Here is a 27,122-nt window from a genome sequence, read left to right on the forward strand (position 1 = left end):
GGCTTAGTCCTTTGTTGGGAACAGCATTATGCTGAGGCAGGGAACACCTTGGCTTCTAAGTTTCAGGCATTCACAGCTTATAAACGGTCTCTCACAGTCCTCATTTAGGTTGCCAATGACATTTTTGAAAGGATAAAATATTCTGGACACAGAACCAAATCATCATTAGTTGTTCTTTCCTTTGTTTCACCATTTACCCAATCAGGCCCCAGATTTTAACAAAAATGATCATAATCCATCTCCCTTCTTTCCCACCCCATCCCTCCCACCCCAAATAATACACCAGAAATAGCCAAAAACTACACACATGCTATGCTGTAAAAATGCAGAGTTAACACTATTGGGAAGAAGGCTGTGGGTCGTGGAGAGGCTCTTTGAAGATCTACAGTATCTTTTGCTCTCCCACATCCCAGCCTGCAAGTTTTGTCCTATGTAGAAGGCCCTTTGCCTTTCTCAGTAAAGTTCAGAATGGGTTGCCTTGAAACACTGACACTCCTTCCCCTCCACTGGGATGGGTGTGCAAACTATACAGCATGGAACGGCTTTAAAGCACTTGGGCTGCTGTAGGGCACAGAAACTATACTGGCTCTTCAAAGGACATCTTCTCAAGCCACCTCTATGGTGTCGAGACAAGTAGAACTCCTTTCCCCACTCGAAACCCACGGTCAGACGTGACAAGGGCTGGTACTCAGGAGAGTCAATTCTTGTCATCTTTTTTGTCATCATCCTCCAAGAGGTAGGAATGTCACGTCAGCCTTTCCTCATAGGAGGATATGACAACCTGTGGGCACTTGACATTGGCTTCCTTGGCAGGGCCCAGGTCAGCCTCATCAGTTTTTCCATTTCATCAGGAATATGAGTTCTCCACTGGAGTCTATAGCTCCAATAATCCACTCCAGTTCCAAACCCTGGGCAAAGCCTCATGGCTTTTCTGACTCTTCTTTCTTCTTTGGTTTGCTCTCCTCCCCCTTATCTTCCGAATCAGAATCAGCTTTGCGCTTGCCCCCTTCTGATTTGTCTGTCTCGTGTGTTGTTTCCTGTGACTGCAGGAACTCGGCAATGAGGTCGGGGCAATCCAGGTTTTCTTCTGGCTCCCATGTATCGTCCTCATCTGAGAACCCCTTCCACTTTAGGAGGTACTCCACTTGGCCCTTTACCACTCGATGGTCGAGAACTTTTCCTACCACATATTCTTCTTCCTCTTCTTCTAGCACCTCCTCCACTTGCTTCTTGTTTTGTTTTTTCCCCACAGTGCCCACCAGCTTTCTGGTATAAAGGGTGACGCTGCTCAGAGCAGCGCCAACGAGCCTGAGAAGAATCAGTGCCGCGCTACTGGCGTCTTTTTTTTTTTTTTTTTTTTTTGAGGAAAATAATTATTTAATAAGTAAACATGAAAACAATTCTTAAAAAGTCATGGCACAGACACATGGTAAGTCATTTATAGCCATTTAGATAAGGTTATGATTAGGAGTTTTAATAAGCTAGGAAAATGCTTACAATTTATTTTTTTTGAATTTCTGAATTTTATTTTATTTAATTCTTATACAACAGGTTCTTTCTTCTTTTTTTTTTCAGAAAAATTTTGCAATTTATATCATTCCTGTCCATTTCTTTATTTTTTTGAATTTTATTTTATATATTTTTTAGACAGCAAGTTCTTAGTAGTTATCCATTTTATAAATATTAGTGTATATATGTCAATCCCAATCTCCCAATTCATCACAGCACCACCACCTCCCTCCACCGCTTTCCCCCCTTGGTGTCCATACGTTTGTTCTCTACACCTGTGTCTCTATTTCTGCCCTGCAAACAGGTTCATCTGTACCATTTTTCTAGATTCCACATATACGCATTAATATACGATATTTGTTTTTCTCTTTCTAACTTACTTCACTCTGTATGACAGTCTCTAGGTCCATCCACATCTCTACAAATGACCCAATTTTGCCCGTTTTTATGGCTGAGTAATATTCCATTGTATATATGTACCACATCTTCTTTATCCATTCATCTGTCGATGGGCATTTAGGTTGCTTCCATGACCTGGCTATTGCAAATAGTGCTGCAATGAACATTGGGGTGCATGTGTCTTTTTGAATGATGGCTTTCTCTGAGTATAGGCCCAGTAGTGGGATTGCTGGGTCATATGGTAATTCTACGTTAACTTTTTCAAGGAACATCCATACTGTTCTCCATAATGGCTGTATCAATTTACACTCCCACCAACAGTGCAGGAAGGTTCCCTTTTCTCCACACCTTCCCCAGCATTTATTGTTTCTAGATTTTTGGATGATGGCCATTCTGACTGGTATGAGGTGATACCTCATTGTGGTTTTGATTTGCATTTCTCTAATGATCAGTGATGTTGAGCAGCTTTTCATGTGTTTGTTGGCCATCTGTATGTCTTCTTTGGAGAAATGTCTATTGAGGTCTTCTGCCCATTTTTGGATTGGGTTGTTTGTTTTTTTAATATTGAGCTGCATGAGCTGTTTATATATTTTGGAGATAAATCCTTTGTCCATTGATTCGTTTGCAAATATTTTCTCCCATTCTGAGGGTTGTCTTCTCATCTTGTTTGTAGTTTCCTTTGCTTTGCAAAAGCTTTTACGTTTCATTAGGTCCCATTTGTTTATTTTTGTTTTTATTTCCATTACTCTAGGAGGTGGATCAAAAAAGATCTTGCTGTGATTTATGTCAAAGAGTGTTCTTCCTATGTTGTCCTCTAAGAGTTTTATAGTGTCCGGTCTTACATTTAGGTCTCTACTCCATTTTGAGTTTATTTTTGTGTATGGTGTTAGGGAGTGTTCTCATTTCATTCTTTTACATGTAGCTGTCCAGTTTTCCCAGAACCACTTATTGAAGAGACTGTCTTTTCTCCATTGTATATCCTCGCCTCCTTTGTCATAGATTAGTTGACCATAGGTGCATGGGTTTATCTCTGGGCTTTCTATCCTGTTCCACTGATGTATATTTCTGTTTTTGTGCCAGTACCATAATGTCTTGATTACTGTAGCTTTGTAGTATAGTCTGAAGTCAGGGAGTCTGACTCCTCCAGCTCCGTTTTTTTCCCTCAAGACTGCTTTGGCTATTCGGGGTCTTTTGTGTCTCCATACAAATTTTCAGATTTTTTGTTCTAGTTCTGTAAAAAATGCCATTGGTAATTTGATAGGGATTGCATTGAATCTGTAGATTGCTTTGGGTAGTATAGTCATTTTCACAATATTGATTCTTCCAATCCAAGAACATGGTATATCTCTCCATCTGTTTGTGTCATCTTTGATTTCTTTCATCAGTGTCTTATAGTTTTCAGCATACAGGTCTTTTGTCTCCCTAGGTAGGTTTACTCCTAGGTATTTTATTCTTTTTGTTGCAATGGTGAATGAGATTGTTTCCTTAATTTCTCTCTCCGATCATTGTTGTTAGTGTATAGGAATGCAAGAGATTTCTGTGCATTAATTTTGTATCATGCAACTTTACCAAATTCATGGATTAGCTCTAGTAGTTTTCTGGTGGCATCTTTAGGATTCTCTATGTATAGTATCATATCATCTGCAAACAATGACAGTTTTACTTCTTCTTTTCCAATTTGTATTCCTTTTATTTCTTTTTCTTCTCTGATTGCTGTGGCTAGGACTTCCAAAACTATGTTGAATAATAGTGGTGAGAGTGGACATCCTTGTCTTGTTCCTGATCTTAGAGGAAATGCTTTCAGTTTTTCACCATTGAGAATGATGTTTGCTGTGGGTTTGTTGTATATGGCCTTTATTATGTTGAGGTAGGTTCCCTCTATGCCCACTTTCTGGAGAGTTTTTATCATAAATAGGTGTAGAATTTTGTCAAAAGCTTTTTCTGCATGTATTGAGATGATCATACGGTTTTTATTCTTCAGTTTGTTAATATGGTGTATCACATTGATTGATTTGTGTATATTGAAGAATCCTTGCATCGCTGGGATGAATCCCACTTGATCATGGTGTATCATCCTTTTAATATGTTGTTGGATTCTGTTTGCTAGTATTTTGTTGAGGATTTTTGCATCTATATTCATCAGTGATATTGGTGTGTAATTTTTTTTTTGTAGTATCTTTGTCTGGTTTTCTTATCAGGGTGATGGTGGCCTCATAGAATGAGTTTGGGAGTGTTCCTTCCTCTGCAATTTTTTAGAAGAGTTTGAGAAGGATGGGTGTTAGCTCTTCTCTAAATGTTTGATAGAATTCACCTGTGAAGCCATCCAGTCCTGGACTTTTGTTTGTTGGAAGATTTTTAATCACAGTTTCAATTTCATTACTTGTGATTGGTCTGTTCATATTTTCTATTTCTTCCTGGTTCTGTCTTGGAAGGTTATACCTTTCTAAGAATTTGTCCATTTCTTCCAGGTTGTCCTTTTTATTGGCTAGAGTTGCTTGTGGTAGTCTCTTAGGATGCTTTGTATTTCTGTGGTGTCTGTTGTAACTTCTCCCTTTTCATTTCTAATTTTATTGATTTGAGTCCTCTCCCTCTTTTTCTTGATGAGTCTGGCTAATGGTTTATCAATTTTGTTTATCTTCTCAAAGAACCAGCTTTTAGTTTTATTGATCTTTGCTATTGTTTTCTTTGTTTCTATTTCATTTATTTCTGCTCTGATCTTTATGATTTCTTTCCTTCTGCTCACTTTGCGTTTTGTTTGTTCTTCTTTCTCTAGTTCCTTTAGGTGTAAGGTTAGATTGTTTATTTGAGATTCTTCTTATTTCTTGAGGTAGGCTTGTATTGCTATAAACTTCCCTCTTAGAACTGCTTTTGCTGCATCCCATAGGTTTTGGATCATCGTGTTTTCATTATCATTTGTCTCTAGGTATTTTTTGATTTCCTCTTTGATTTCTTCAGTGATCTCTTGGTTATTTAGTAACATATTGTTTAGCCTCCATGTGTTTGTTGTTTTTACGTTTTTTTCCCTGTAATTCATTTCTAATCTCATAGTGTTGTGTTTGGAAAAGATGCTTGATATGATTTCAATCTTCTTAAATTTACTGAGGCTTGATTTGTGACCCAAGATGTGATCTACCCTGGAGAATGTTCTGTGCGCACTTGAGAAGAAAGTGTAATCTGCTGTTTTTGGATGGAATGTCCTATAAATATCAATTAAATCTATCTGGTCTATTGTGTCATTTAAAGCTTGTGTTTCCTTATTAATTTTCTGTTTGGATGATCTGTCCATTGGTGTAAGTGAGGTGTTAAATTCCCCCACTATTATTGTGTTACTGTTGATTTCCTCTTTTATAGCTGTCAGCATTTGCCTTATGGATTGAGGTGCTCCTATGTTGGGTGCATATATATTTATAATTGTTATATCTTCTTCTTGGATTGATCCCTTGATCATTATGTAGTGTCCTTCCTTGTCTCTTGTAACATTCTTTATTTTAAAGTCTATTTTATCTGATATGAGTACTGCTACTCCAGCTTTCTTTTGATTTCCATGTGCATGGAATATCTTTTTCCATCCCTTCACCTTCAGTCTGTATGTGTCCCTAGGTCTAAAGTGGGTCTCTTGTAGACAGCATATATATGGGTCTTGTTTTTGTATCCATTCAGCGAGCCTGTGTCTTTTGGTTGGAGCATTTAATCCATTCACGTTTAAGGTAATTATCGATATATATGTTCCTATTACCATTTTCTTAATTGTTTTGGGTGTGTTTTTGTAGGTCTTTCTCTTCTCTTCTCTTGTGCTTCCACTTAGAGAAGTTCCTTTAGCGTTTGTTGTAGAGCTGGTTTGGTGGTGCTGAATTCTCTTAGCTTTTGCTTGTCTGTAAAGCTTTTGATTTCTCCATCGCATCTGAATGAGATCCTTGCCAGGTAGAGTAATCTTGGTTGTAGGTTCTTCCCTTTCATCACTTTAAATATGTCATGCCACTCCCTTCTGGCTTGTAGAGTTTCTGCTGAGAAATCAACTGTTAGCCTTATGGGAGTTCCCTTGTATGTATTTGTCGTTTTTCCCTTGCTGCTTTCAAATTTTTTCTTTGTCTTTAATTTTTGCCAGTTTGATTACTATGTGTCTTGGCGTGTTTCTCCTTAGGTTTATCCTGTATGGGACTCTCTGCGCTTCCTGGAATTGGGTGGCTATTTCCTTTCCCATGTTAGGGAAGTTTTCAACTATAATCTCTTCAAATATTTTCTTGTGTCCTTTCTCTCTCTCTTCTCCTTCTGGGACCCCTATAATGTGAATGTTGTTGCATTTAATGTTGTCCCAGAGGTCTCTTAGGCCCTCTTCATTTCTTTTCTTTCTTTTTTCTTTATTCTGTTCCATGGCAGTGAATTCCACCATTCTGTCTTCCAGGTCACTTATCCGTTCTTCTGCCTCAGTTATTCTGCTATTGATTCCTTCTAGTGTAGTTTTCATTTCAGTTATTGTATTGTTCATCTCTGTTTGTTTGTTCTTTAATTATTCTAGGTCTTTGTTAAACATTTCTTGCATCTTCTCGATCTTTGCCTCCATTCTTTTTCCGAGGTCCTGGATCATCTTCACTATCATTATTCTGAATTCTTTTTCTGGAAGGTTGCCTATCTCCACTTCATTTAGTTGTTTTTCTGGTTGTTTTAGTGGTTTTATCTTGTTCCTTCATCTGGTACATAGCCCTCTGCCTTTTCATCTTGTCTATCTTTCTGTGAATGTGGTTTTTGTTCCACAGGCTGCAGGATTGTAGTTCTTCTTGCTTCTGCTGTCTGCCCTCTGGTGGGTGAGGCTATGTAAGAGGCTTGTGTAAGTTTCCTGATGGGAGGGACTGGTGGTGGGTAGAGCTGACTGTTGCTCTGGTGGGCAGAGCTCAGTAAAACTTTAATCCGCTTGACTGCTGATGGGTGGGGCTGGGTTCCCTCCCTGTTGGTTATTTGGCCTGAGGCAACCCAACACTGGAGCCTACCCGGCTCTTTGGTGTGGCTAATGGTGGACTCCAGGAGGGCTCATGCCAAGGAGTACTTCCCAGAACTTCTGCTGCCAGTGTCCTTGTCCCCATGGTGAGCCACAGACACCCCCCACCTCTGCAGGAGACCCGCCAACACTAGCAGGTAGGTCTGGTTCAGTTTCCCCTGGGGTCACTGCTCCTTCCCCTGGGTCCCGATGCACACACTTCTTTGTGTGTGCCTTCCAAGAGTGGAGTCTCTGTTTCTCCCAGTCCTGTCAAAGTCCTGCAATCAAATCCCGCTAGTCTTAAACCTCTGAATCTCTAGGAATTCCTCCTCCTGTTGCTGGACCCCCAGGTTGGGAAGCCTGACTTGGGGCTCAGAACCTTCACTCCAGTGGGTGGACTTCTGTGGTATAAGTGTTCTCCAGTTTGTGAGTCACCCACCCAGCCATTATGGGATTTGATTTTATTGTGATTGCGCCCCTCCTAAGCATCTCATTGCTTCTCCTTTGTCTTTGGATGTGGGGTATCTTTTTTGGTGAGTTCCAGTGTCTTCCTGTCGATGATTGTTCAGCAGTTAGTTGTGATTCTGGTGCTCTTGCAAGAGGGAGTGAGCGCACGTCCTTCTACTCTGCCATCTTGAACCAAACCCTACTGGCACTTCTTGTTGGGCTGGTTTGGGGAGTCTGCCCTTTGGAATTTTGACACAGGTGTAAAAGCAGTTCAGTGAAGGAAGAACAGTCCTTTCAATAAATGGTGCTGAAGCAACTGGACATTCATAGGAAAAAAATTGTACTTTGACCTAAGTCCCATACGTTATGCAAAAATTAACTCAAAATGGATCATGTAAAACATAAAACTATAAAACATTAGAAGAAAACATAGGAGAAGGCTTTCCTGGTGGCACAGTGGTTAAGAATATGCCTGACAATGCAGGAGACACGGGTTTGAGCCCTGGTCCAGGATGATCCCACATGCTGTGGAACAACTAAGCCCATGCACCACAACTACTGAGCCTGCGCTCTAGAGCCCACGAGCCACAACTACTGAAGCCCGCACACCTAGAGCCCATGACCCGCAACAAGAGAAGCCACCACAGTGAGAAGCCTGCGCACCGCAATGATGAGTAGCCCCCACTCGCTGCAACTAGAGAAAGCCCGCACACAGCAATGAAGACCCAATGCAGCCATAAATAAATAAATAAATAAATAAATAAATAAATAAATAAATAAAATTTTAAAAACATAAGAGAGTATCTTTAGGGTCACCAGAAGCACAATCCATAAAAGGAAAAATTGACAAATTGGACCTCATCAAAATGTAAAATTCTTGCTCTGTGAAAGACAGTTGAGAGGAAGAAAAGAGATGGCTACAGAGTTGGAGAAAATATTTGCAAACCATATATCCAACAAAGGACTACTTCGTAGAATATATAAAGAACACTCAAAACTGAAAACAAACAAACAAAACCCCCCCAAAAAACCCACCCAATAATCCAATTAGAAAATGAGCAAAATACATGAACAGACATTTCACTGAAGAGGATTTACAGATTTCACATAAGCACATAGAAAGATGTTCAACATCTTTAGCCATTAGGGAAATGAAAATTAAAACCACAATGATATATCACTACACACCTATCAGAATTGCTAAAATAAAAAAAAGAGTGACAACATCAAATTCTAGTAAGAACACAGAGAAACTGAGTTATACATTGCTGGTGGGAATGTAAAATGGTACACTTACTCTGGAAAACAGTATGGAATTTCTTATAAAACTAAACGTGCAACTACCATACAACCCAGAAATTGTACTTCTGGGCATTTATCCCAGAGCAATGGAAATGTATGTTCACACAAACACTTGTACATGAATGTTCATAGCAGCTTTATTCATAATAACCAAAATCTGGAAATGACCCCACATGTTCTTCAATGGGTGAAAGGTTAAACAAATTGTATGTCTTAGTCTGTTTGGGATGCTATAACAAATTACCACAGATTAGGTGTCTTAAAAATAACAGAAATTTATTTCTCACAATTCAAGAGTGGGAAGTCCAAGATCCAGACTCCAGCAGATTTGATGTCTGATGAGAACATGCTTCCTACTCTGGAGTTTCTTTTATAAGGGCATTAATCCCATTCTTGAGTGTTCAGCCTTCATGACCAAAGGTCCCACCTCTAGATACCATCACACTGGAGATTATGTTTCAACATATGAATTTTGGGGCAACGCAAAAATTCAGTCTATGGCATGTGGTACATTCATACCATGAGACAGAACTCAGTAAAAAGAGGAATGAACTCTTAAAAAAATTTTTTTTTAATTGAGGAATAGTTGATTTACAATGTTGTGTTAGTTTCTGGTGCACAGCAAAGTGATTCAGTTATATATAGATATAGAAGAAAAGGCTTCAAAGCAGCTATTATAAATATGCTCAGAGAATTAAAGGAAATTATGACAAAGAATTAAAGCAAAATATAATTACAACTAAAGAGCAGGGAATCTCAACAAAAACAAAAAGTTATAGCGAAGAACCAAGTGGAAATTCTAGAGTTGAAAAGTGCAATAACTTTAATGAAATATTTATTAGATGATCTTATAAATAGGCTTGAGATGGTAGAAGAAAGAATCAGTGAACTTGAACATAGATCATAAAAATTACCCAATCCTGAAGTTTCGAGAGAAAAAAATGATTGAAGAAAAATGAACAGAGCCTTAGGACCTGTGGGCAACATCAAGCGTACCAGCATAGGGAAATGGTAGTCACAGAAAAAGAGGACCTAAAAAAAGAGATAGAAAAAAACATTTGAAGAGGGCTTCCCTGGTGGTGCAGTGGTTAAGAATCCTCCTGCCAAAAGACCTGTACTCAGAAAACTATAAGACACTGATGAAAGAAATCAAAGATGACACAAACAGATGGAGAGATATACCATGTTCTTGGATTGGAAGAATCAATATTGTGAAAATGACTATACTACCCAAAGCAATCTACAGATTTAATGCAATCCCTATCAAATTACCAATGGCATTTTTTACAGAACTAGAACAAAAAATCTGAAAATTTGTATGGAGACACAAAAGACCCCGAATAGCCAAAGCAGTCTTGAGGGAAAAAAACGGAGCTGGAGGAGTCAGACTCCCTGACTTCAGACTATACTACAAAGCTACAGTAATCAAGACAATATGGTACTGGCACAAAAACAGAAACATAGATCAATGGAACAGGATAGAAAGCCCAGAGATAAACCCACGCACCTATGGTCAACTAATTTATGACAAAGGAAGCAAGGATATACAATTGAGAAAAGACAGTCTCTTCAATAAGTGGTTCTGGGAAAACTGGACAGCTACATGTAAAAGAATGAAATGAAAACACTCCCTAACACCATACACAAAAATAAACTCAAAATGGAGTAGAGACCTAAATGTAAGACCGGACACTATAAAACTCTTAGAGGACAACATAGGAAGAACACTCTTTGACATAAATCACAGCAAGATCTTTTTTGATCCACCTCCTAGAGTAATGGAAATAAAAACAAAAATAAACAAATGGGACCTAATGAAACGTAAAAGCTTTTGCAAAGCAAAGGAAACTACAAACAAGATGAGAAGACAACCCTCAGAATGGGAGAAAATATTTGCAAACGAATCAATGGACAAAGGATTTATCTCCAAAATATATAAACAGCTCATGCAGCTCAATATTAAAAAAACAAACAACCCAATCCAAAAATGGGCAGAAGACCTCAATAGACATTTCTCCAAAGAAGGCATACAGATGGCCAACAAACACATGAAAAGCTGCTCAACATCACTGATCATTAGAGAAATGCAAATAAAAACTACAATGAGGTATCACCTCATACCAGTCAGAATGGCCATCATCCAAAAATCTAGAAACAATAAATGCTGGAGAAGGTGTGGAGAAAAGGGAACCTTCCTGCACTGTTAGTGGGAGTGTAAATTGATACAGCCATTATGGAGAACAGTATGGATGTTCCTTGAAAAAGTAAACATAGAATTACCATATGACCCAGCAATCCCACTACTGGGCCTATGCCCAGAGAAAGCCATCATTCAAAAAGACACATGCACCCCAATGTTCATTGCAGCACTATTTGCAATAGCCAGGTCATGGAAGCAACCTAAATGCCCATCGACAGATGAATGGATAAAGAAGATGTGGTACATATATACAATGGAATATTACTCAGCCATAAAAAGGAACAAAATTGGGTCATTTGTAGAGACATGGATGGACCTAGACTGTCATACAGAGTGAAGTAAGTCAGAAAGAGAAAAACAAATATCGTATATTAATGCATATATGTGGAACCTGGAAAAATGGAACAGATGAACTGGTTTGCAAGCAGAAATAGAGACACAGATGTAGAGAACAAATGTATGGACACCAAGGGGGGAAAGCCGGGGGTGGTGGTGGTGGTGGGATGAATTGGGAGATTGGGATTGACATATATACACTAATACGTATAAAATAGATAACTCATAAGAACCTGCTGTATAGAAAAATAAATAAAATGTAAAAATAATTAAAAATAAAAATAAAATTCAAAACAAAACAAATAAACAAACAAAAAGAATCCGCCTGCCAATGCAGGTGACACAGGTTTGAGCCCTGGTCCAGGAGGATCCCACATGCCGCGGAGCAACTAAGCCTGTGCGCCACTGAGCCTGAGCTCTAGAGCCTGCGAGCCACAACTACTGAGCCCACACGCCACAACTACTGAAGCCCGCACGCCAAGAGCCTGTGCTCCACAACAAGAGAAGCCACCACAATGAGAAGCCCATGCACTGCAACGAAGAGTAGCCCCCGCTTGCTGCAACTAGAGAAAGCCCGTGTGCAGCAATGAACATGCCAAGCAGCCCAAAAAAAAAAAAAAAAAAAGTTGAAGAAATCATGGCCCAAAACTCTCAAATTTGGTAAAGATCACTAAATCTACAGATCCAAAATTATCAATGAATCCCAAGTTAAATAAATTCAAAGGGAGCTCTACCTAAATACACCGTGAAATACAAAGAAAAAATCTCAAAACAGCAAGAGAAAAATGACTCAGGGAAACAATGCAATTAAAAACTGACTTCTCAGAAGCAATGGTAGAAGACAGTGGAGTGGCATATTCAAAGTGCTAAAAGAAAAACTGCCAACCAAGAATTCAATATGCAGAAAGATTATCCCTCAAAAATGAATTTGGGAGTAGATTAAGATGGTGGAGTAGGAGGATGCAAGCTCACCTACCCGTTTAAACACATCAAAAATACACATACAGATGGAGTAATTCTCACTGAAAACGAACTGGAGACTGGCAGAAAGACTCTTATAAAACCAAGGCTGCAAGAAAGATCCACAGAGAATCAGGCAGGAAGGAAAGAAAAGTGATCAGGTTGGGATCTGCATCCCTGGGAGCAGACACAGAAGAGGAGGAGGATTACATGGGCTTGGAGATATCCCCTGGTGAGTAAGCAGTTTGAAACACATATTTGGCATCCTGGGCTTGGGGTCTGACACTGGGAGAACGAGTCCCCATAACTGGTTTGAAACCAGTGGGACTGACAGCAGGGCTGTAAGAAACCTAGACCCTGCTCCTGAAGGGTACACACATAATTGCTAATTCCCAAAACAAAGTAGAGGAAGCAGATTAAAACTGTCTGGAACTCTGGCCAGTTTCTCTCAACTGCCCCAGTGTGTCCCAGCCTGAGCTGAGTGCCCACTCCAGCCCCTCTTACTCCATGGCACAGCTCCACACTAGGGCAAAGACTGCCACAGCTGAGGGGAATGCATAGTTGTAGGGGACAAAGCCAGCTCAGACCCAACACAGCATCTAAACAGGAGAGAGCAGCCATTATTGGCACTTGCAGAGGCAGCAGATAGGGAATGAGCAGGAACCCTGACTGGTGCAGGGACTGCCCCAGCCCATGCCCTAACCCATGCTGAGCACCCACTCCAGCTCCTCTTGCCCAACACTGCTCCCCTTTTGGGAAAATGTGCCAATGCTGGGAGGGGTGAGAGCACACACTGAGAGGGAACAGAGCCATCTTGGACCTGACCATCAGGGCTTCTGCTCCAGCAACTTGGGAATTGACCCTGCACCCAATAGAGTGGTGCTGGTCCCTAAGCAGAGGAGAAGACCCAGCTCACACCAGGCTCTAGCCATAGCCCCTCCATCTCCAGCTCCACATCCTATCAAGGTGATAGCTGCCAGCACACCTTGGGGGATGTAAGTTGTGTTCATGTCAGATACAGCTCTCCCAGAAAAGGCACTGGGCACACACAAACTGTACAGGGATGCTCTCACACAAGGACACCCCTTCCAGACCAGGATAGGTAACTGTTTCACCTAATTTCATGGATACAGAGACATTTAATCAAAACAAGAAGACAGGGGCTTCCCTGGTGGTGCAGTGGTTAAGAATACACCTGCCAATGCAGGAGACACGGGTTCAAGCTCTGGTCTGGGACGATCCCACATGCCGTGGAGCAACTGAGCCTGTGCACCACAGCTACTAAAGCCTGTGCTCTAGAGCCCGCGAACCACAACTACTGAAGCCCATGCACCTAGAGCCCATGCTCCGCAACAAGAGAGGCCACCGCAATGAGAAGCCTGCACACCACAATGCGGAGTAGCCCCTGATCCCCACAGCTGGAGAAAAGCCCAAGCAGCAACGAAGACCCAACGCAGCCAAAAATAAATAAATAAAATAAATAAATTTATTTAAAAAAAAAAACAAGAAGACAGAAGAATTTGTTTCAAATGAAAGAATAAGAAAAAACAACTACTGAAACAGAAATAAATAATTTACCAGAAAAAGAGTTCAAAGCATTAGTAATAAGAATGCTAATTGATGTAGGGAAAAGAATAGATGAACACAGTGATAATTTTAATAAGGAACTAGAAAATATTAAAAAAAACAACCCAGTCAAATCTGAAGAATACAATAACTATAACGAAAAACACACTAGAAGGAATTAACAGCAGACTAGGTGATACAGAAGAATGCACAAGTGATCTGGAAGAGAGAATAATGGAAATCATCCAATCAGTAAAAAAGGAAAACAAATTTTAAAAATGAGAACAGTTTAAGGGACCTCTGGGACAACATCAATGTACCAACATTTACATTATAGGGGTCCCAAAAGAAGAAGAGAAACGGGTAAAAGATGTATTTGATGAAATTATGGCTGAAAACATCCTGAACGTGAAGAAGGAAATAGATATTCAGGTACAGGAAGTACAGAGGGTCCCAGAAAAGATGAATCCAAAGAGATCCACACCAAGACATATCATAATTAAAATGGCAAAAGTTAAAAAGAAAATTCTAAAGGGATCAAGAGAAAAACAAAGAGTCATAAACAAGGGACACTCCAAATGGCTATTAGCTGATTTCTCTGCAGAAACTCTTCAGGCCAGAAGGGTGTGGCATGATGCATTTAAAATGCTGAAAGGGAAAAACCTACAACACAGGATGCTCTATCCAGCAAGCTTATCATCTAGAATTGAAGGAGAGATAAAGAACTTCCCAAACAAGCAAAAACTAAAACTTAATACTAAACTGACCCTAAAAGCAATGTTAGAGGGTCTTTTCTAAGTGGAAAAGAAAAGGCTATAAGAAATAAGAATCCATAAGAAAGGGAAAATCCCACTAGTAAAGGCAAATATATAGTAAAGCCTATGGATCAACCACTTAAATAAGCTAGGATGAAGATTAAAAGACAAAATTGTAAAATCATCTATAACTACAATAAACAGTTAAGGGATAAACATGAAGATGTAAAATATGATATCAAAAACAAAATGTGGGGGATGGGAGTAAAAAATGTATATCTTTTAGAATGTGCTTGAACTTAAATGACTAACAGTTTAAAACAAATAGATATAGTTATAGGTCAACATATATGAACCCCATGGTAACCACAAATCTAAAACCTACGAATAGATACACAAATACTAGAGAGAAAGGATCATAAGCATACCACTAAAGAAAACCATCAAACCACAAGGGAAGAAATTGAAAGAAGAAAAGACCAGAGAAAAATGAAAAAACCAACCAGAAAACAAGTACCAAAATGCCAGTAAGTACTTACTTACCAATAATCACTTTAAATGTCAACAGACTAAATGCTCCAATCAAAAGATATAGGGTGGCTGACTGGATAAAAAAAAAAAGAGACCCATCTATATGCTGCTTATAAAAGACTCACTTCAGAGCTAAAGACACACAGACTGAAAATGAGGGGGTGGAAAAAGATATTTCATGCAAATGGAAATGACGAGAAACATGGGGTAGCAATACTTATGTCAAACAAAATAGGCTTTAAAGCAAAGTCTACAACAAAAGACAAAGAAGGGCATTATATAATGATAAAGGGATCAGTACAAGAAGTGGATGTAACATTCATTAACATAGATGCACCTATTATAGGAACACCTAAATATATAAAGCAAATATTAACAAACATAAAGGGAGAAACTGACAATAATGCAATAATAGTAGGGGACTTTAACACCCCAATGACATCAAGGGACAGATCATCCAGACAGATAATCAAAAAGCAAAGAGTGGCCTTAAATGACACAGATAAGTAGAACTTAATAGATGTCTACAGTATACTCCATCCAAAAACAGTAGAATACACATGCTTTAAGTGTATATGGAATGTTCTCCAGGGTAGACCACAGGCTCGACCACAAAATATGCCTCAACATATTTAAGAGGATAGAAATTATATCAAATACTTTTTCTGACCACAACAGTACAAAACTAGAAATCAATCAAGGAAGAAAAATGGGAAGAACATAAACACGTGGAGACTAACCAACTTGCTACTAAAAAATAGTGGGTCAATGAAGAAATCAGAGGAAATGAGGAAATACCTCAAGACAAAACAAAATAAAGGGCTTCCCTGGTGGTGCAGTGGTTAAGAATCTGCCTGCCAATGCAGGGGACATGGGTTCAATCCCTGGTCAGGGAAGATCCCACATGCTGCAGAACAACTAAGCCCGTGCACCACAACTACTGAGCTCTGTGCTCTAGAGCCTGCGAGCCACAACTACTGAGCCCACGTGCCACAACTACTGAAGCCTGCGCACCTAGAGCCCATGCTCTGCAACAAGAGAAGCCACCACAATGAGAAGCCTATGTACTGCAACGAAGAGTAGCCCCCACTCGCCACAACTAGAGAAAGCCCATGCACAGCAATGAAGACCCAACACAGCCAAAAATAAATAAGTTAATTAATTAAAAAATAAATAAAAACAGGACATTCCAAAATCTATGCAATGCAGCAAAAGCAGTTTGAAGAGGGAAGTTTATAGCTATACATGCCTATCTCAAGAAATAGGAAAAATCTCAAAGAAACAACCTAACCTACCACCTAAAGGAATTAGAGAAAGAAGAACAAAGCCCAAAGTCAGCAGAAGGAAAGAAATAATAAAGACTAGAGAAAAAATAGAGGAAAAAAATAGAAAATATCAATAAAATCAAGATCTGTATTTTTAAAAAAAGATGAACAAAATTGATAAGCCTTTAGCCAGGCTCATCAAGAAAAAAAGAGAGAGGACCCAAATAAACAAAATAAGAAATAAAAGAGGAGAAATAACAACTGATACCACAGAAATACCAAAAAAATAAGAGAATACTATGAACAGTTAAATGCCAACAAATTGGACAACCTAGAAGACATCAACAAATTTCTAGAAACATACAATCTGCCCTGACTGAATCAGGAAGAAATATACAATGGGAACAGGCCAATTACTAGCAATAAAACTGAATTTGTGAAAAACTCCCCCCACACCCCTCAAAAAAAGTACAGGACTGGATGGCTTCACAGGGGAATTCTACCAAACATATAAAGAAGAGCTAATACCTCTCCTTCTCAAACTATTTCAGAATTGAAGAGGAGGGAACACTCCCAAATTCATTCCATGCTGCCACCATTACCTTGATACCAAACCAAAGACACTACAAAAAAAGGAAAATTACAGGCTGATACTTCTAATGAATATAGATTCAAAAATCCTCAAATAGGGGCTTCCCTGGTGGCACAGTGGTTGAGAATCTGCCTGCCAATGCAGGGGACACGGGTTCGAGCCCTGGTCTGGGAGGATCCCACATGCCACGGAGCAACTAGGCCCGTGAGCCACAATTACTGAGCCTGCGTGTCTGGAGCCTGTGCTCCACAACAAGAGAGGCCGCGATAATGAGAGGTCCGCGCACTGCGATGAGGAGTGGCCCCCACTTGCCGCAACTAGAGAAAGCCCTCACACAGCCATAAATAAATAAATAAATAAACCCAAAGTTTTAAAAAAAAAATCCTCAAATAAACACTAGCAATCTGAATTCAACAATATACAAAAAGGATCATACAACATGATCAAGTAGGATTTATTCCTGGGATGCAAGGATGATTCAATATCCACAAATCCATCAATGTGATACAACACATTAACAAAAGGAAGGGTAAAAAATCACACGACCCTCCCATCAGGAAACTTGCACAAGCCTCTTAGATAGCCTCATCCACCCTCCCATCAGGAAACTTGCACAAGCCTCTTAGATAGCCTCATCCACCAGAGGGCAGACAGCAGAAGTAAGAAGAACTATAATCCTGCAGCCTGTGGAACAAAAACCACATTCACAGAAAGATAGACAAGATGAAAAGGCAGAGGGCTATGTACCAGATGAAGGAACAAGATAAAACCCCAGAAAAACAACTAAATGAAGTGGAGATAGGAAACTTTCCAGAAAAAGAATTCAGAATAATGATAGTGAAGATGATCCAGGACCTCGGAAAAAGAATGGAGGCAAAGATCGAGAAGATGCAAGAAATGTTTAACAAACACATAGAAGAATTAAAGAACAAACAGAGATGAACAATACAATAACTGAAATGAAAACTACACTAGAAGGAATCAATAGCGGAATAACTGAGGCAGAAGAACGGATAAGCGAACTGGAAGACAGAATGGTGGAATTCACTGATGCGGAATGGAATAAAGAAAAAAGAATGAAAAGAAATGAAGACAGCCTAAGAGACCTCTGGGACAACATTAAATGCAACAACATTCACATTATAGGGGTCCCAGAAGGAGAAGAGAGAGAGAAAGGACACAAGAAAATATTTGAAGAGATTATAGTTGAAAACTTCCCTAACATGGGAAAGGAAATAGCCACCCAAGTCCAGGAAGCGCAGAGAGTCCCATACAGGATAAACCCAAGGAGAAACACGCCGAGACACATAGTAATCAAATAGGCAAAAATGAAAGACAAAGAAAAATTATTGAAAGCAGCAAGGGAAAAACGACAAATAACATACAATGGAACTCCCATAAGGTTAACAGTTGATTTCTCAGCAGAAACTCTACAAGCCAGAAGGGAGTGGCATGATATACTTAAAGTGATGAAAGGGAAGGACCTACAACCAAGATTACTCTACCCAGCAAGGATCTCGTTCAGATTCGATGGAGAAATCAAAAGCTTTACAGACAAGCAAAAGCTAAGAGAACTCAGCACCACCAAACCAGCTCTACAACAAATGCTAAAGGAACATCTCTAAGTGGGAAACACAAGAGAAGAAAAGGACCTACAAAAATAAACCCAAAACAATTAAGAAAATGGTCATAGGAACATGCATATCAATAATTACCTTAAATGTGAAAGGATTAAATGCTCCAAGCAAAAGACACAGGCTTGCTGAATGGATACAAAAACAAGACCCATATATATGCTGTCTACAAGAGACCCACTTCAGACCTAGGGACACATACAGACTGAAAGTGAGGGGATGGAAAAAGATATTCCATGCACATGGAAATCAAAAGAAAGATGGAGTAGCAATACTCATATCAGATAAAATTAGACTTTAAAATAAAGAATGTTAAAAGAGACAAGGAAGGATACTACATAATGATCAAGGGATCAATCCAAGAAGAAGATATAACAATTATAAATATATATGCACCCAAAATAGGAGCACCTCAATACATAAGGCAACAGCTAACAGTTGTAAAAGAGGAAATCGACAGTAACACAATAATAGTGGGGGAATTTAACACCTCACTTACACCAATGGACAGATCATCCAAAATGAAAATAAATAAGGAAACAGAAGTTTTAAATGACACAACAGACCAGATAGATTTAATTGATATTTATAGGACATTCCATCCAAAAACAGCAGATTACACTTTCTTCTCAAGTGCGCACAGAACATTCTCCAGGATAGATCACATCTTGGGTCACAAATCAAGCTTCAGTAAATTTAAGAAAATTGAAATCATATCAGGCATGTTTTCTGACCACACACTATGAGATTAGAAATGAAGTACAGGGGAAAAAAACGTAAAAAACACAAACACATGGAGGCTAAACACTACGTTACTAAATAACTAAGAGATCACTGAAGAAATCAAAGAGGAAATCAAAAAATACCTAGAGACAAATGATAATGAAAACATGATGATCCAAAACCTATGGGATGCAGCAAAAGCAGTTCTAAGAGGGAAGTTTATAGCTATACAAGCCTACCTCGAGAAACAAGAAAAGTCTCAAATAAACAATCTAACCTTACATCTAAAGGAACTAGAGAAAGAAGAACAAACAAAACCGAAAGTGAGCAGAAGGAAAGAAATCATAAAGATCAGAGCAGAAATAAATGAAATAGAAACAAAGAAAACAATAGCAAAGATCAATAAAACTAAAAGCTGGTTCTTTGAGAAGATAAACAAAATTGATAAACCATTAGCCAGACTCATCAAGAAAAAGAGGGAGAGGACTCAAATCAATAAAATTAGAAATGAAAAAGGAGAAGTTACAACAGACACCATAGAAATACAAAGCATCCTAAGAGACTACTATAAACAACTCTATGCCAGCAAAGTGGACAACCTGGAAGAAATGGACGTATTCTTAGAAAGGTATAACCTTCCAAGACTGAACCAGGAAGAAATAGAAAATATGAACAGACCAATCACAAGTAATGAAATTGAAACTGTGATTAAAAATCTTCCAACAAACAAAAGTCCAGGACCAGATGGCTTCACAGGTGAATTCTATCAAACATTTAGAGAAGAGCTAACACCCATCCTTCTCAAACTCTTCTAAAAAATTGCAGAGGAAGGAACACTCCCAAACTCATTTTATGAGGCCACCATCACCCTGATACCAAAACCAGACAAAGATACTACAAAAAAAGAAAATTACACACCAATATTACTGATGAATATAGATGCAGAAATCCTCAACAAAATACTAGCAAACAGAATCCAACAACACATTAAAAGGATGATACACCATGATCAAGTGGGATTCATCCCAGGGATGCAAGGATTCTTCAATATACGCAAATCAATCAATGTGATACACCATATTAACAAACTGAAGAATAAAAACCATATGATCATCGCAATACATGCAGAAAAAGCTTTTGACAAAATTCAACACCCATTTATGATAAAAACTCTCCAGAAAGTGGGCATAGAGGGAACCTACCTCAACATAATAAAGGCCATATATGACAAACCCACAGCAAACATCATTCTCAATGGTGAAAACCTGAAAGCATTTCCTCTAAGATCAGAAACAAGACAAGGATGTCCACTCTCACCACTATTATTCAACATAGTTTTGGAAGTCCTAGCCATGGCAATCAGAGAAGAAAAAGAAATAAAAGGAATACAAATTGGAAAAGAAGAAGTAAAACTGTCACTGTGTGCAGATGACATAATACTATACATAGAGAATCCTAAAGAAGCCACCAGAAAACTACTAGAGCTAATCAATGAATTTGGGAAAGTTGCAGGATACAAAATTAATACACAGACATCTCTTGCATTCGTATACATTAATGATGAAAAATCTGAAGAGAAATTAAGGAAACACTCCCATTTACCACTGCAACAAAAAGAATAAAATAGTTAGGAATAAACCTACCTAGGGAGACAAAAGACCTGTATGCAGAAAACTGTAAGACACTGATGAAAGAAATTAAAGATGATACCAACAGTTGGAGAGATATACCATGTTCTTGGATTGGAAGAATCAATATTGTGAAAATGACTATACTACCCAAAGCAATCTACAGATCCAATGCAATCCCTATCAAATTACCAATGGCATTTTTTACGGAACTAGAATAAAAAATCTTAAAATTTGTATGGAGACACCAAAGACCCTGAATAGCCAAAGCAGTCTTGAGGGAAGAAAACGGAGTTGGAGGAATCAGACTCCCTGACTTCAGACTATACTACAAAGCTACAGTAATCAAGACAATATGGTACTGGCACAAAAACAGAAACATAGATCAATGGAACAAGATAGAAAGCCCAGAGATAAACCCATGCACCTATGGTCTACTAATCTATGACAAAGGAGGCAAGGATATACAATGAAGAAAAGGCAGTCTCCTCAATAAGTGGTGCTGGGAAAACTGGACATCTATATGTAAAAAAAGAAATTAGAACATTCCCTAACACCATACACAAAAATAAACTCAAAATGGAGTAGAGACCTAAATGTAAGACTGGACAGTATAAAACTCTTAGAGGAAAACATAGGAAGAACGCTCTTTGACATAAATTACAGCAAGATCTTTTTTGATCCACCTCCTAGAGTAATGGAAATAAAAACAAAAATAAACAAATGGGACCTAATGAAACTTCAAAGCTTTTGCACAGCAAAGGAAACCATAAAGAAGACGAAAAGACAACCCTCAGAATGGGAGAAAATATTTGCAAACGAATCAACGGACAAAGGATTAATCTCCAAAATATATAAACAGCTCATGCAGCTCAATATTAAGAAAACAAACAACCCAATCTAAAATTGCGCAGAAGACCTAAATAGACATTTCTCCAAAGAAGACATACAGATGGCCAACAAACACATGAAAAGCTGCTCAACATCACTAATTATTAGAGAAATGCAAATCAAAACTACAATGAGGTATCACCTCACACCATTTAGAATGGGCATCATCAGAAAATCTACAAACAACAAATGCTGGAGAGGATGTGGAGAAAAGGGAACCCTCTTGCACTGTTGGTGGGAATGTAAATTGATACAGCCACTATGGAGAACAGTATGGAGGTTCCTTAAAAAACTAAAAATAGAATTACCATATGATCCAGCAATCCCACTACTGTGCATATATCCAGAGAAAACCATAATTCAAAAAGACACATGCACCCCAATGTTCACTGCAGCACTATTTACAATAGCCAGGTCATGGAAGCAACCTAAATGCCCATCGACAGATGAATGGATAAAGAAGATGTGGTACATATATACAATGGAATATTACTCAGTCATAAAAGGAACGAAATTGGGTCATTTGTTGAGACGTGGATGGATCTAGAGACTGTCATACAGCGTGAAGTAAGTCAGAAAGAGGAAAACAAATATCGTATATTAACGTATATATGTGGAACCTAGAAAAATTTTACAGATGAACCGGTTTGCAGGGCAGAAATTGAGAACACAGATGTAGAGAACAAACGTATGGACACCAAGGGGGAAAGCAGCGGGGGGGTGGGGTGGGGGGGGTGGTGTGCTGAACTGGGCGATTGGGATTGACATGTATACACTGATGTGTATAAAATTGATGACTAATAAGAACCTGCTGTATAAAAAAATAAGTAAAATTCAAAAATAAAATAAAAAAAGATTAATATATAGAAATCTGTTGCTTTTCTATACACTAATAATCAACTATCAGAAAGAGAAAATAAGAAAACAATTCCATTTAAAATCACATCAAAAAGAATATATACCTAGGAACAAACTTAACTAACGAGGTGAAAGACCTATACTTTGAAAACTATAAAACATTGATGAAGGAAACTGAAAGATGACATGAAATGGAAAGATGTCCTGTGATCGTAGACTGGAAGAATTAATATTGTTAAAGTGTCCTTACTACCCAAAGCAATCTACAGATTTAATGCAATTCCTATCAAAATACCCATGACATTTTTCACAGGCCTGGAACAAATAATCCTAAAATTTATATGGAACCATAAAAGACCCCAACTAGTCAAAGCAATCTTGAGGGAAAACAAACAAACAAACAAACAAACAAAGCTGGAGGTATCATGCTCTCTAACTTCAGACTGTACTGCAAACCTACAGTAATCAGAACAGTATAGTACTGGCACAAAAACAGACACATAGATCAATGGAACATGATAGAGAGCCCAGAAATAAACCCATGCACTTATGGCCAATTTATCTACAACAAAAGATACAAGAATACACAATGGGGAAAAGACATTCTCTTCAATATGTTTTCCTGGGAAAACTGGACAGCTACATGGAGAAAAAGACAGTTTGTTCAAAATTACATTTGGAAATTTCCATACCACACTCTCAAAAGTTATTAGGATAACAGGACATAAAATCAATAAGGAGATAGAAGAGTTGAAAAACACTATCAAAAATTGAACCTGATGTTTATTCAGTTAACTCCACACAGTAGCAGCAGATTACACATTCTTTTCAAGCACACTTGGAGCATTGTCACGATGTTACACTATAAGACTGAAATTGAAGATGACACACACAGATGGAAAGGTATAATGTGTTCATGGACTGGAATAATCAATATTGTTAAAATGATCATACCGCCCAAGGCAATCTACAGATTCAATGCAATCCCTATCAAAATACCAATGGCATATTTCACAGAACTAGAATAAATAATTCTAAAATTTGTACGGAAACACAAAAGACCCCAAATAGCCAAAGCAATCTTGAGAAAGAACAGAGCTGTTGGTATAACACTCCCTGACTTCAAACTATACTACAAAGCTACAGTAATCAAAACAGTAAAGTACTGGCACAAAAACATACACACAGATCAATGGAACAGAATAGACAGCCCAGATACAAACTCACACACTTATAGCTAATTGGAGGCAAAAATATACAATGCGGAAAAGACAGTCTCTTCAATAAGTCGTGCTGGGAAAACTGGACAGGTACATATAAATCAATGAAATTCAAATATTTTCTCACACCATATACAAAAATAAACTCAAAATGGATTAAAGACCTAAACTTAAGACTGGAAACCATAAAACTCCTAGAAGAAAATGTAGGCAGAATACTCTTTGACATAAATCATAGCAATATTTTTTTAGATCTGTCTCCTAAGGCAGAAGAAACAAAAGCAAAAATAAACAAATGGGACCTAATTAAACTTAAAAGCTTTTGCACAGCAAAGGAAACTCTCGACAAAACAAAAAGACAGCCTACTGAATGGGAGAAAATATTTGCAAATGATATGACTGATAAGGGGTTAACATCCAAAATACATAAACAGTTTATTTAACTCAATATCAAACAGAAAAACAACCTGATTTTAAAAATGGGCCGAAGACCTGAATAGACATTTTTCCAAAGAAGACATACAGATGGCCAACAGACACATGAAAATATGCTCAATATTGCTAATCACCAGAGAAATGCAAATCAAACCCACAATGAGATATCACCTCACACCCATCAGAATGGCTATCATCAAAAAGACCATAAATAAGAAATGTTGGTGAGGATGTGGGAAAAGGGAACCCTTGTACACTATTGGTAGGAATGTAAATTGGTGCAACCACTGTTGAAAGCAGTATGGAGGTTCCTCAAAGAACTAAAAATAGAACTACCATATGATCCAGCAATCCCACTGCTGGGCATATATCTGAAGAAAAGGAAAACACTAATTCGAGAAGATACATGCACCCCAATGTTCATAGCACCATTATTTACAATAGCCAAGAAATGGAAGCAACCTAAGCGTCTACCAACAAATGAATGGATAAAGAAGATGTGATATACACACACACACACACACACACACACACACAATAGGATATTACATAGCAATAAAAAAAATGAAAATTTGCCATTACAACAGCATAGATGGACCTGGAGGGTATTATACTTAATGAAATAAGTCAGACAGAGAAAGACAAATTCTGTATGTTACCACTTATATTTGGAATCTAAAAAAACAAAACTGATGAATGAATATGAACAAATCAGAAACAGACTCACAGATACAGAGAACAAACTAGTGGTTACCAGTGGGGAGAGGGAAGGGGTTTAGAGGATTAAGAGGCACAAACTACTGTATAGAAGGAAACTAAGCTACAAAGATGTAATGTACAGCACAGGGAATACAGCCAACATTTTATAAGAACTTTAAGTGGAGTATAAACTATAAATTTTTTGAATCACTATGTTGTACATCTGAAACTAATATTGTAAATCAATTATATTTCAATTTTTAAAACATGACTGAATGATGAATAAATGGGGGAGAAGGGACAAATCTTCCACACAGAAGAATTCCAAATAATATGTGTAAATTCTCCCTGCCCCCTTCTGGGAGATGGAGCTTAATTCCTTTCCCCTCGTGTGTGATCTGGACTGAGTGACCCACTTCCAAGGAGTAGAGCTCAGAAAGGAAAAAATAATAACTTTACAGTGGAGAAACCTGGCAGATGCAATCTTAACCTACTGATTAAAGTTATATCACCATTAATGTCATGCTGTTAAGGCCCTAATATGATGCATTGAGAAGGGTACTTCACTCTGAATATTCTTTCCCAAAATCTACAACCCCATTCTAATCACTAGAAAACATCAGAAAAATGGAAGGACATTCTATAAAATACTTAGTATTCTTCAAAAGTGTTAAGGTCCTAAAAATACAAATAGATTGAGAAACTGTCACAGATTGGAAAAGACTAAGGGGACACGATGATTAGGTGTTATGGGTACCCTGGGTTGGGTTCCGGAACAGAAAAAGACTATCAGTGGACAAACTGGTGAAACTGGAATAAATTATGTCATTTCATTAATAGTATTTTACTAATGATAACTTCTTAGTTTTGACAAATGTGCCACAGTTGTTAGATGTTAATATCAGGGGAAGCTGGGTGAAGGGTGTATGGGAACTGTATATTGTCTTTGCAATTTTTCTGTAAAACTAAAATTATTCCAATGCAAAAAAGAAAAAGTGTTGAGGAATGAGAAACATGTCTATGGAATGATCTGGAGAAAACTCTGAGACATAAGTGAAAAAAAAATCAAGTCGTAGAATGATAGGTATTGTTTGCTATTGTTTGATTGTAAATGCTGAGACCGCTTCTAGAAAGACGCCCCCCAAAAATTGGTAAGAGAGTTGCCTCAATGGGAGGGTAACTGAGTGGGGTGGGGAGGAGTGGAAGGGAGACTTTTTGCTCTGGAACTTTTGTACCTTTCAAATTTTATACCCTGTGCAAAAAAGTAAATTAAAAAGTGGGTAGGAAAATTGCCTTTGGTCAAGAGTGCCCGTAAAGATCCCTTAAATTACCCAGGATTAGACAAAAATGAATTATAAAAATTTGGTTGAGTTCCCCCAGAGAAGCAGCTGGCCTGAATTTAGGAGCCACAATGTGTGCTTCTCTGTGCTCAGGCCGGTAGGAAGGGGCCACCCTGGGAAGCTGCGAGCCCGAGGCAAGCAGCGCTCGGCAGCTTTACACCCTCCTGGACGCCACCAGTCACGGTTCTCAGTTCTTGCTCTGCCCCTCGTCCTGGCTCGCTTTTTTTCTTCCTTAACAGCTTTGGTTGAAGTCACTTCATTTTCCACTTTGCTCGTCAGCACTTCCCCTCCCCTGCTTTTCTTTTCTTTATAACACTGCCGTTGCATAACACTAACGTTATATATTTGCTTGTTCTGAATATATACTGCTCCGTAACAGACCATCCCAAACTTGGTGAGGCAATAGCCATTCTGCCGCGCTCACGAATTCTCTGGGTCAGAATTTGGACAGGGCACAGCAAGGATGAATTGCCTCTGTTCCACGATGTCGGGGGTGACCTCGATGGCTGGGGGCTAGAATCACGTGTCTGGATTCCTGCGCTGTGCCCATTGGAAGACGGTGCTCACGTGGGACTGTGCGTACAGTGCCACCATGTGGCCTTTCCACCTGGTTTGCGCTTCTGAGCGCACTTACAGGTGCGTCCGCAAGAAGAGTCAGAAGAGCAAGTGTTCCGAGAGACATGGCCTTTTATGAGCTAGTCTGGGAGGTCACTTGTGCCGTTCTCTATTGGCTGAAGCAACCCCGGGCCCGCCCAGATTCAGGGCGGAGAGGTATCAACTCCACCTCTCCCTGAGAGGAGCACCAGAGAACTGGGGCCATGTTTTAAGACCACCACACTCGTTTATTTTGTGTCTCCTTT

At 38.7% G+C, this 27,122-nt stretch overlaps 1 pseudogene; it reads right to left on the minus strand.

Moving 5' to 3' along the window:
* Positions 1-697: 697 nt before the first annotated feature.
* The window catches only part of LOC133104240 (chromobox protein homolog 1-like), a 38,641-nt pseudogene continuing 12,216 nt past the window's right edge, over positions 698-27,122 (minus strand).

Source organism: Eubalaena glacialis, chromosome 13, assembly GCF_028564815.1.
Source record: "Eubalaena glacialis isolate mEubGla1 chromosome 13, mEubGla1.1.hap2.+ XY, whole genome shotgun sequence".
Taxonomy (NCBI): Eukaryota; Metazoa; Chordata; class Mammalia; order Artiodactyla; family Balaenidae; genus Eubalaena; species Eubalaena glacialis.